Source organism: Lygodium microphyllum, chromosome 3, assembly GCF_053477565.2.
Source record: "Lygodium microphyllum isolate KBCC chromosome 3, Lygodium_microphyllum_v1.1.10, whole genome shotgun sequence".
In the NCBI taxonomy this organism is placed as follows: Eukaryota; Viridiplantae; Streptophyta; class Polypodiopsida; order Schizaeales; family Lygodiaceae; genus Lygodium; species Lygodium microphyllum.
Window position 1 is genome coordinate 160,316,420 of NC_141137.1, and position 12,570 is coordinate 160,328,989.

The following is a 12,570-nucleotide window of genomic DNA, read 5'->3' on the forward strand; positions in this document are numbered from 1 at the left end:
AACTTCTGACTAGCAAAAGCTATTGGATGGTACCTTTTCCTCCCAAATTTGGGATAAGCAGTCTGATACTATGCATAGTGGCTGTTGAAAATATATAGAACACTTTTTCCCTTTTAGGTGCTTTTAAAACGGGTGCTTTGGCAAGCTCCTGCTTCACATCGTCAAAAGATACTTTACAAGCCTCACCCCATGTAAACTGACAATTAAAGAACAATAGGTTTGTTAGAGGCAACGCTCTTTCTGCCAAGGCATTGATAAACCTTCGATAATACCCTACCGATGAGACAGAAAGCTATGTACTTCCTTTGGAGTGCGTGGTGGACTCATGGTGAATATGACCTTGATCTTTTTAGGGTCAATTGCAATCCCTACTGAACTAACCACATGGCCTAACAATACCCCATAAGGGACTCCAAAGATGCATTTCCATGTGCAGAATTGTCTACAACGCTTAAAACACTTCCACAAAATAATCAACTGCCTTTCCCTTGTGGTGGCTTCCCCTAGGTCATCAATGAATACTTTCAACTTTCTCTTCTCGCGCCCAACCATTCTCTCCTTTGATCTTTGGACCAACTTTAGTGCCTCTTTTTAAACTTTTTCCTTCTTTCTCAGCAATCCCTTATCCTTCTCGGGATCAACTTTACTATAAATAAGCCTTAAAGGTCCACCTTCCATATCAAGATTCAGAACTTGCTTTCCCCTAGCCTCTTGCTTAGGGTTTCCCTCCATAGGTTTTACAGTTCCTTTCTCATCCTCTTTAATCTTTTGATCTCTTGTTATGGCTCATAGATTAGAAGTTTCAGCATCATTGACACATACAACCTCAATAAGACTGACTCCACTGCCATGAGGCAACTTCTCTACAATAGCCTTTTCTCGTTGTAGTATTTGTCTTGGTCCCTCATCTTGATGGAGATTATTTCCTTATGCATGATGGTTAACTGGACCTAGCAGTTTACTCCCTTGTTGGAGAGAACTAATCTTACTCCAACAGGTAGAAGCTAAGTGGCCAGACTTCCCATAAATATCGCATTTGACATTTGAACAATTCCTAGGGAAATGTTGGCCACCACACCACTTACAACTGAATCTTGAGGGGGCGCCCTCTTTAGAGCGTCGGCTCCCCATCAAATTCTGTTGCTTCTTAAGAAAATTGACATCGACAGCTATTTTTCTATATTGTTTAGAAATCATATCAGTGTAGTGCTTCATCATTTCCATAACTTCGCCAAGGACATTAGAGGCACTCGACTCATAGATGTGATCATCTATCTATCGTCCCATTGGCCTAACTACTTGATTAGGAATTGGTCACTGACCTACTAGGACAATATTTGGATTTATTGTTTGGCCTCCACCACTTAGTGGGCCCATCTGACTAGCCATAGGCATAGTCATACTATTGGGAGGAGTTGGTAACATAGGAAAATTTGGCATGATACTCTCTCTGACATTCGCATTTGACATGATATCCCCTTGACTCCCGTTGGTCAGTGCCAAATTATTACCATTCCAATTTATCCTTGCTACGTAAGCCACTTGCAAGCGCGACTCTACTCCTTCTTAGGTAATAACAGTGTCAATGTCGGCCAAAGCGACACTACTAACCTACACCTAGATATTGAAATCCAATCCATGTAGGAAATATTGCAACTGTGTAGCCAATGGAATGGGGATATAAGTATTAAGTTTGCAAAGAACTTGCTTTAGCTTCTTGGCATAAGTCTGGACATTCTCATTTGGCTCTTGGCATTTTACATTTAAGACACGCAACCAATATTGTCCACCCCTCTCAGGAGCAAACTCTCTATGGAAGGCCGTGAAGAATTGGTTAGTGCTAGTTATGGTTCCGGCCTCTAGACCATGATACCATACTACTACCCTTCCTTTTAACGTCATATTGAAGAACATCATTAGGTGTCCTTCGTCTTGGATTCAATAGTTGTACATGAGTGTTTGAAACTCCTTAATATGGAGTTCTCCATCTTCTTTTGCTAACCCATGGAAGATGGGCAAAGGTGCTCTTAATGCCGGTAAATTTGGTGTACCTGCTGGAATTGGGATGGGTTGTGCCATGGCTACAACCGGATTGACAATAGGAGTTTGTGTAGGTAAAACTACACCCCCACTTGAAGTGGGTTGATTGACTGGAAGTTAGGAAGTGCTAAGACTTCCACTTGCACTCAAAGGGCTACTTATGACACTTAGGTTATTAGAACCACTGCTGCTTATAGGTAGTGGGCTACTTCTTTGAGGGGAATAATGCCTTACAATCTCCAACCGCGGTCTAGCCCTCTCAGCATGTTCTGCTTTTTGTATTTTGGCTTGACGGTTCTTGTCAGAGGATATAAACCAACTATTTGGTCCCTAGAAGCCTAGATTCGGAACCACCACATATTGGTAGCTCCTGGCAAACGTACCACTGATGGGACCTAAAATGGACCGGCACTGGCTATGGCACTACCCGGACCTCATGCACACAACAGACAACCCCACCACATGGCCTTGCGGGCCTCGAGTGTCTATAATACACCAATGTACACTAGATAGACTTAATTATGCATTTGTAGCTTATATATCAAACATTTACCTTCCCTTGTCCTCAAAGGGAGATCCCATAACATGTAGGCATAGTACCTCGTCACACAAACATCACGAAGCTCCCCTCGGCTAATTGCCACTTTCATGATTTTCATTAAACATATGCTTTGATGTATGAAGACTAGCACCGATCTCTCGTGCTACTAGCCCTTTAAACTGAATTATCGCAATTCTAAATGAAATGCACAATCAAATATTTCAAATATTCAAACCCTCTCAGCCCTTTTAATCTCTTAACCTCACCCTTTACCTCCAATGTTTAGGTTATGTTGCATTGCATAGGTGTAGGGCATTATTTTGTATGTATTTTTTGCATAAAACGGAAAAAACCATAAACCATGACACATAAAAAAAAGCTAAACTAAAGCCAAACTTCATGCCTCAACTTTGTTATATAGCCACAACCACGAATCATAATTTTCTAGATTTTTATAATGCGAAAATCTTATTTTTCTCCATTTTAACTATTTTTCTCTATTTATTTGTACGTAAAAATATATTATTTTTTATTTATGATTAGTGATTGATTATGAGAGCTAAAAGATATTTTGTCTCAAAATGTTATCCCATGCGCATCTCTTTTCCCCACCCGAAACCAATAAAGCCTTCATTTTTACACTAAAAAGGCGCTTTTCGAGTCATAATTTAATTATTATGACTATTTATCATTAGGGGTATGCAATGTTTTTATGCATAGCCCTCAATCATAGTGCAAAAAAGATCCAAACAAATTTTTGTTCCACATGAATTTCATTTAGACCATCAAACATCAACAAGAAGCAAATTTTATTTGTAAAAATGAGGCATACCACTTATTTGAGTGTTGCGTGTTTTTTAAATCATTCTTTCGGCTTGCCAATGGACCATCTAGCGATCAAAATTCAATGCTGAATTTCTTCGCTCTGCTTCCTCTTGATCTTGGAGCAATCCGGCTCATCGCCGAACAAGCCTCCTTCAACCCCTCTTCTTCTTGATTTCTCCCACATGAACCACATCTTGAAAGAGAGAGAGGGAGGAGAGAGAAATACTGGTTTTGCACCTCCTCATCCGGGCAACCATTTTAGAGACCGAAAGCAGTGATGGAGAGCATGGAAAAGATGAAGATCATGTAGGTGATAAGTTGGGGGGGTTGTTCTTCAACCACCATAGCCCCCCCTCTCTCAAAAATCCATTGCCTCTGCTGTCGCCATGGTGTCTCCATCTCCTTCACATGAATAAATCACCCCCCCCCCCCCCCCCCCCCCCCGCATTTGTCAAATTTGGTTGGGGAGCCCCTAAGGGTCACACCCTTTGATATTTTTAAAGTCCATTTCTACTTGACCTTTTTGGATTTTGGCCTCCCAGGCACCCCCATTCTACTGTTCGGCATCCAAATCGATTTTTGAAAATTCCTGGGCATCCATCTCAAATTTTCCAAGTGCTAGACATCTTCCAAAGTCTCATATGATAGCCGAAAAAATTATGAAAATTCTCCAACCATTGCTCAGTGGGTCTTTAAAGCACTTTTGGGCTTTTGCCGGTTAAAATCATACTGACTACAGTTGTCGCCTTCGACGAAGTCTGTTTTTTCCTTGAAATTTGAATTTTTTGGCTATTGTAAGTACTTCTTGTCATCAAAAATCATTTTTCAATACGCCATCGCAAGTCCACACCCTATTACCCCAAAGTCAATGGCTAAGTCAAAGTTACAAATTGCATCCTCTATTCAATCCTAACAAGAATGATTGTGGCACATTGTTGAGATTGATTGACTTACAGAGGCCCTCTAGGCATATGAAACCTCTCACAAGGCTACTACTATAGGACAAACTCCTTTCCTATTAGTGTATGGTACAAAAGTGGTCTTCCCTATTGAGTTAGGGCTACCCTCTTTGTGTATGGCTATCAAAGAACACTTAGGAGATGATGAGTCCTTGTAACACCATCTCTTGCACTTGGAATGTCTAGATGAGACTCGCAGGATGTCCCTATAATGCATGGAGGCCACGTAAGCTTGCAGAAAATCCTATCATGACATCTTCATCAAGTAGAAGAGTGATGATCGAGATTGAGTGATGTATACCTTGCTCCACCACCAACAACCTAACCAACACTCCATCAACAAAGCTACCTCCTTGGGTGCGGCTGCATGGTCCTTGCCATGTTGGATGAGTGTGATATGGCGAGCCATGGTACCTCCTGCTGTGACGACTATGATCATTTACGTGACATTGACGATGGTTCCCCTTGACCATCTGCAAATCAGGCCAAGTTTTTCTAACCCTATCCTTTTTTATTGCACGAGTCGATCATGTTTAAGTATGGGGATGTACGTGTACGAGTTATGATCAAGTGTAAGGTCCCTATTGATCAAGTCCATGTGATCTATTAAGGTCTTAAGTGTTGGGATGCATCCCTATGTGGCATTCGCTTTGCAAACTTTCATGGAAATATCCCTATTAGACACTTTAATCATACTATGTCCTACTTTCGCCCTCATGGGGTCCCTCCCCCATCCACCCATCCTCTTTTCAACCTGTCTTCCTTGATTGTTTGACTTTATCCTTTGTTTTGCTATTTTTCCATGCGAACGTATCCTATGTTTACTAAATTAAACATTTGACCTTACAATCCTATTTGTCCTTTGAAATAGCCATTTTTATTTTTACAACCCTCAATTCCAAGCCCCGAATCCTGAGTTATTCATTTTTAAAGAATTTTTGGTCCATTTAACTGTTTCCATGCGAATGCACATTTTTCACTTCAGAACAACAAGTTGATGTGACCGCCCTGACCCATACCTTCCTCTTGACATTTTTCATTTTTATTGCCCATCATTTTGATGCAGGATTTGTCAGTTATTAAGTTTTCCATATTGTCGAATCTTTTTGTGTGGGATTTTGGCCAATTTCCAAAAGAACCTTCCTTAAACACCTCGGAATTCCATTTTGATTACATAGCCCACTCCCCTACACAATTTTCATTTTCCTCCCATCCTGTTTTTGGATATTAATTTTTTTGTGCATTTTTGTGCTTCTTTTTCCTATGTTTCCCATGTGAACACCCCTTAACGCCACCAAAAATGCATTTTGACCTAGTAGACTTGCCCCATCAATTTCCCTTGACATTTTTTCTTTTTTTTCACTTTGTTCTGATGCACGCATTTTTTTCTATTAATTTTTGACTCTGTTTTCGTTGGTCTTTTTACCGTTTTTTCCATGTGAATGCACCTTATCACCCTTGGGACCGTGTGATACCTTACGTATCTTGTCTTTTACTTCCGTGCATACAATTTTTTTTTCATTCTTCCTTGTTTCGACTACTGGATTTTTCCATATTAAAATTTCTTCCCATTTTCGGGTGTATTTTTAGTGTTTTTTGCATGTGAATGGATCTTATCCCTGTTGGAGTTGCATTTTGATGTGATGGGCATGTTTGCATTTTCATTATGCACGATTATTATTCTTTCCAACTTTTGTTTCAACTGATGGATTTTGTGAAATTAATTTTCGTGTGCATTTTTGTGCTAGATTTTTTATATTTTTACACATGAACCCCCCTTTTTGTTGCTAAAAGCATCAGCGGCATTCTCCATCTCGTTCCCCCCATTGTCTTGCCCAATGTTTCTTTTTATGGTATCTTGATTTGATGCCCAAATCTCTCCAAATTAATTTTTTCACTGATTTTTTTGTTTTTGCACCCATGCATTGCATCAGTGGGCCGATTTTCACTTTGATATGTGTGACTGGCTTTCACCACATCCTGTGCCGACATCGGACTTTTAAGTTATAGTCACATGTTCCCATTTTGGCACAAATTTTTTTACCCCCCACATGCGTTCGTTCACACGACAGAGAAGGGAGGGCATGTTTTTTTTAAAAAACAACCAAACACACAAATTCCCCACCCCCAACCTTCCCGACTCTTCCAATTCCCTCTCTCTCTCTCTCTCCACTTGCGTTTTCTCTCCTAAGCCCTCATTAAATGTGTAAATTATTGAACAATTCTTTTTCAACTATGAAAACTGTCTAGAAAAATTCTGAATTTTCTTTTAGAAATCTAGTGGACTTTTGTGCTTAGCTTTCAACCTATATTGCTGAATGAACAAAATAGAAAAATATTAATCACACTTCCATATCAAAACCGATTAAGAAGAAATACAAAAACTCACAGAAAAATCCCAAATTGACAAACAAACCGAAACACACATAGTAAAACCAAATTGAATATATTTCATGGACATAATTGAATGACAACATGACAGAAAAACACGTCATAATTTATTGAAAAATATATGCCATGGTGTTTGGTTTGTTTAGCTTATGTTGGCAAAAATTTCCAACTCATTGGATTTTCTTTTTGGATTCCCTTTTGGTTGCATCCTCTTAGTTATTGATTGTGCATTCAGACTATACTTGTATACACACCCTCCTCTAGGCATTCTTTGTGATTGTTTGTGTGTGAGTGTGGTGTGTGTAAACCATCTGAATGGCACTTTGTATTCCTCCCCCAGTCCAATATGTTCCTTTGGTGTCTCATGACTACTCCTTCCCTCTTACAATAAGAGGTCCGGTCCTGTTAGGGAAATAGTTATTCATATAACACCTAAAAGCTTGGAAAAAGCTCTATCCTTACCATATCAAGGAGACCCTTTTCCTACTGCTCAATAATTATTCTCTAACGAGGATAACCTCAAGTTGTTGCAGAAGCAGACCCAAGATGTGTTGGACCCTAAGAGGGTTATTACTACTTCAGGCATTAGTGTCTCCATGATCTTCAATCCTGTCTAGAATCAATTATGCCAATTCCTTCAGAATAGGTTTACGCCTACCAAAACACCTTCTAACTACATTTTGAAGGAGTTATTCACAGCTTCTCGAATGGTATTGAAAGGAATTACTATTGATTGGAGTTCCTATCTCTTGTCAAAGATGAATCAACATTTTGTCAGAGCCACAAGGGGTAATGTGACTAATGCCACATTTGGTTATTATCTTTTTGTTTTCTTGGCATATGCTGCCCCTGCAAAGGAAGTTCCTACCTTGCCAGTTGACCTTCTAGAGGTTCCTCTTCCTCCTAATGAAAGTACTAATGTTATGATTGAGGATACAGGTTTTCTGATCTTTGTACCCAGATGGAGCAACAGACTAAGATTATTGATGCCCAAAAAGTAGAGATTTCTAGTTTGCAAACTTAGTTGGTTGACACTAAATCCCAAGTGGTTATCGTGACTGAGGAGCGGAATATATTGTTGTAGGAGTCAAAAGAGCTTAAATCCTTGATAGTTGCCCAGACAGAAGAGATTAAATCAGCTAATACCACCCTAGAATAGAGCAACACTTAGATTCAACAACTTTCGCAATGTCCTACTGTACATCCAGTTTCTTCCTTATCCCCTGTGGATTTCGTGATCCTTCAAAGGAACACTACCTTATGCCCCTTATTCCAAGCCAAGGTAGAAAGACTTTAGTTCCCATAATGGATTTATTGTGGTCTTCATTTGAGCATTGTCAGGAGTTTGTTCCTCCAGACCACTCTTTCTTTGTTCATTATCAGCAACACAAGTTGGCATTCTATATTAAGCTTTCAATGATGGATTTGCCTCTTCCATAGGATGGTTGGAGGGGATCTTGGTCTGCTGAATTGTTGATTGAAGTAGTTAGAATGGTTTTTGAAGACTCTGTGACTATAGACACTATGTTGATATCTTATATATACTTGCATGGTGATTTATTAATTCCAAATGATGCATTGGTATTACAAGCTACATTGTATGTCAGATATTTGGAGTTGCAGATTGATCAAATGTTCCAGGACTATTCTTCTAAAGTGGCTAATTGCTTTGAAACCTCTTGGCATACAATGATTGAATCTGTGATCTTGAATCAACGACAAAACAAAGCCTCTATTCATGTGCAGAACATTAACCAACTGAGGGTGGACCTCTTAGCCCACCTTTCAAATCAATCTCCTTTCATCTTTTTTTACCATCATCGATCTGTCTTAGGTCCATCAGTTCCTAGTTTATCTTATTATTTTATCTTATTATCAGCCAGATGGTCCATAGATATGATGCTTATCTTTCCCTTTATAAGTCTAACTCACAAGTTATTTTACCTCTTCTTTTTCAACCTCAAGGTTATCCTCAAATTCCTATTTCTACTCAGTGTTCTTTTATTGAGGATCGAGTATTTTTCCCTCCTCCGTCTTGTCCTTAACCATCTATAAATATTCCTTCCACTTTTCTAGCCTATTTATTAACATCATTTTTAACAGATTCTCCTATGTTCTTAGCTAATCCCTCTTTAGCTCATTCTTCCTTTTATGATTTTGATTACCCGTCCCTTCATCCTCTTTCATTGGTTCCTCTTCCCTATCCTACTACTTCTATCCCTCACCTCCCTCAGTTGGATAGTGGCTATGTAGGATTTGATCAAAAGATTCCTAGAAGAGTACATGAGATTCACTTACATGACCTCAAATCAATTGGTCATTGATTCCAGGAGAATGGATGATTGTTGGCCAAGATTTTCAGAACTATCTTTATTTTTCTTAGCAGCATTAATAGTCTTCAGATCCTTCAGTGAGATTGATTGCTCACTTTGCCTGGTATTTGGCATATATGCATAGGCATTCACATAATGATCAGAAGTCGATACCAAAGCTATGCATGAATATGAATGTGACTATTGATCCTCAACAACTCGATATTCTGTACTTTCATGCTCTTTGTTTGCCTAGCAGATATCTTGTCTTGGTGGAGAGGATGTGTTGTTTATAATTTTTCCAAAATCCTCCCAAGACTTTTGTAGATAAATATTTATCTATGATCACTTCTATAATCACCAATCCTTCAAGAGGGATCATCTTCATTGATACCCATGAATGTAATTTTTGATGATTCATAATGATATCTCTTTTGGAGGTGCCATTTAGATGGTTGTATTGTGTTAAATGTGTGTGTGTGTGTGTGTGTGATGGTTCTTTTGTTCTTTGATAGGGTCGTGGTGGTTGGAGATTCAACACTATTCAAGAATATATCTTTTTGAAGATTCCTGGTGATAATGATGTTGAATGGATAGCTCAAGAAGCAAAGATGCAGAACCTCTTATATCCTTTAACTGTTTGTCATGATTTTCTCTTTCAAAGTTTTGATAATGGATAAAGTGTCAAGATTGTGGGAGAGAAGGAAGGAGTCTCACTTGTAGCTTTCTTGCTTGCACAATGGGGGAATACACATAGAGGTGGAGGCTGAAAACAGTTTTCCTCTTCTTAGTTGTGTAAGCCAAAAGAACTCAAGTACAAAAGAAATAGAAGAATCCTATATATGGGTTTCAAACCAAACTCAACTAACTAAGGTGGCATACTAACTGAGCCACGAACTAGAGTAGATAAGGATAGCTGTCATCTAGCTATTATTCATGAGCGGTGTACCAACCGCATCTGCAAACTGACAAGTCAGTGACATAAATGCACAACGGTCACCCTGGAATATCACGAGTGGAGCTTGATATCTCAACACTCCCCCTCGAGCTCAATCCCAATTCCTGCACACCAAGTAGGTCTCTGAACTTGCGCAGCTTCTCTATGCCCAATGTCTTCGTGAATATGTCAGCTACCTAATCCTCTGTGCTGACATAAACTAGATCAATAAGACCTAGTAAAACCCTCTCCCGCAGATAGTGATAATGCACCTTAATGTGCTTTGTTCTAGCATGATAGACTGGGTTATTTGCCAAGTATATACTATTCATGTTGTCACAATAAATGACAACTGGCCCATCTGTAGGCTGATGCATATCATAAAGTAGCTTATGCAACCAAGCTACCTCACATGCAACCATTGCTGCGCCCCTGTACTCAGCCTCTGTACTGGATAAGGCAACTATAGGCTGTTTCTTGCTGCTCCAAGTGACTGCAGCACTCCCAAAAGAGAACACATATCCACTGGTAGATCGTCTATCAGAAATACTACCAACCCAATCAGCATCAGTGTATCCATGCAACTGTATCTGAACCCCAGTCTCATAAAATGATCCATACTGCAATGTGGACTTCACATATCTGAGTATGTGTCTAGCCGCATCCAAATGTGGTTTCCTTGGAGCTTGCATAAACTGACTTACCAATCCAATAGCATAGCTCAAATCTGTCCTGGTAATAGTCATATAAATCAAACTTCCTACTATGCGTCTGTACATAGTAGGGTCTTCCAGAAGCTCACCTGCATCTGCGCTCAACTTCACATTCTGCTCCAAAGGAACTGAAATAGGCTTACAGCCTGTCATCCCATATTTGGACAGCATGTCCAATCCATATTGCCTCTGCAAGAGCTGTATCCCACTTGGTGATCTAATCACCTCAATGCCCAAGAAATAACGCAGCTCTCCCAAATCCTTCATCTCAAACTTCTGCTTCAATAGCATTTTCACATGAAGGATATCTTCATCACTGTCCCCTGTCATAATCAAATCATCAACATAAATGACAAGTAGCATAATACCTTTCTCTGTTTTTCTCACATAAAGTGAGAAATCTGCCTTGGAAATCTGAAAGCCAATAGTGACAAGATACTATCCTATCTTGTCAGACCATGCTCTAGGTGCTTGCTTCAAGCCATACAAGGCTTTCTTCAACCTGCAAACAAACTCAGGATGAACATCATGCACATAACCTGGTGGCTACTCCATATAGACCTCTTCTTGCAAATCACCATGCAAGAAGGCATTCTTTACATCCATCTGATGTAAAGACCATCCCTTTGATGCAGCCATAGCAATGACTGCTCTTACGGTTGCCATCCTTGCAACCGGACTGAATGTTTCTTCATAGTCAATGCCATATGTTTGTGCATACCCCTTGACTACTAATCTTGCCTTGTATCTATTCACAGAACCATCTACATTGTGCTTCACCTTATAAACCCACTTACAGCCAATTGCATTCTTACCTTTAGGCAAAGGTACCAACTCCCATGTAGCATTTGCTTCCAAGGCATCCATTTCTTCATCCATGGCTTTCTCCCATTTTTCTTTTCCCATGGCTTGCTCAAAAGAAGTGGGTTCTGGTTCCTGTATCACTTTGACCATATATGCATAGTGAATGGCTGTAAATCCATCATATTTCAACCTATCCACAGGATACCTAGCTCTCGTAGACCTGCGCAAAGTAGGTTCACTCCTAGGTGCTCTCAAAATATCCTTGGTCTTCCTTACTCTAGGTGTAACAATAGAATGAATACCCAACTCATCATCAATGCTCTGTTCTGAGCCACTGGATTCACCATCAACATAAGAGTGACCTACATTCACATCAAACATGGGCTAATCTACCTTCTCTTTTCCTTTTCGTGAAACCTGCATACCACTATCTGCATTGTTTTGAGGAGATTCTCCTGATCTCAATCTGCATGTCCATGGTGAAGAATATGAACCACTGCTAGAGGACACTCCAGGTCCACTAATATTTTGTGATTGCTGCTGTGAATTCTGTGCAGCAATACCATTTTGTGCATCTACATCATCAATCACATTTATTGGTTTATACCAGCTACTCATCTCATCAAAAACAACATCTCTGCTCACTGTAAACTTACGAGTAGAAGGGTTATAGCATCTATACCCTTTCTGCTCTGCAGAGAGTAACCAATAAAGATGCACTTCTCAGCTTTTGGATCCAACTTGGATCTCAACTCATCTGGCACATGAACATAGGCAATGCAACCAAAAATTTTCAAATGAGGAATATATGGTTTCCTACCAATATACCTCTCCTCTGGAGTCATCCCATGTATTGCTGCAGTGGGAGTCCTGTTCATTATGTAGACTGCTGTAGCAACTGCCTCAGCCCAATAAAAATCTGGCAAGTCTTTTTCATTGAGCATGGCACGAGATACCTCTCCAATATGCCTGTTTTTCCTTTCTACAAATTCATTTAGTTGTGGGGTATGACTACATGAATATTGCTACTTTATGCCATGCTCCTGCA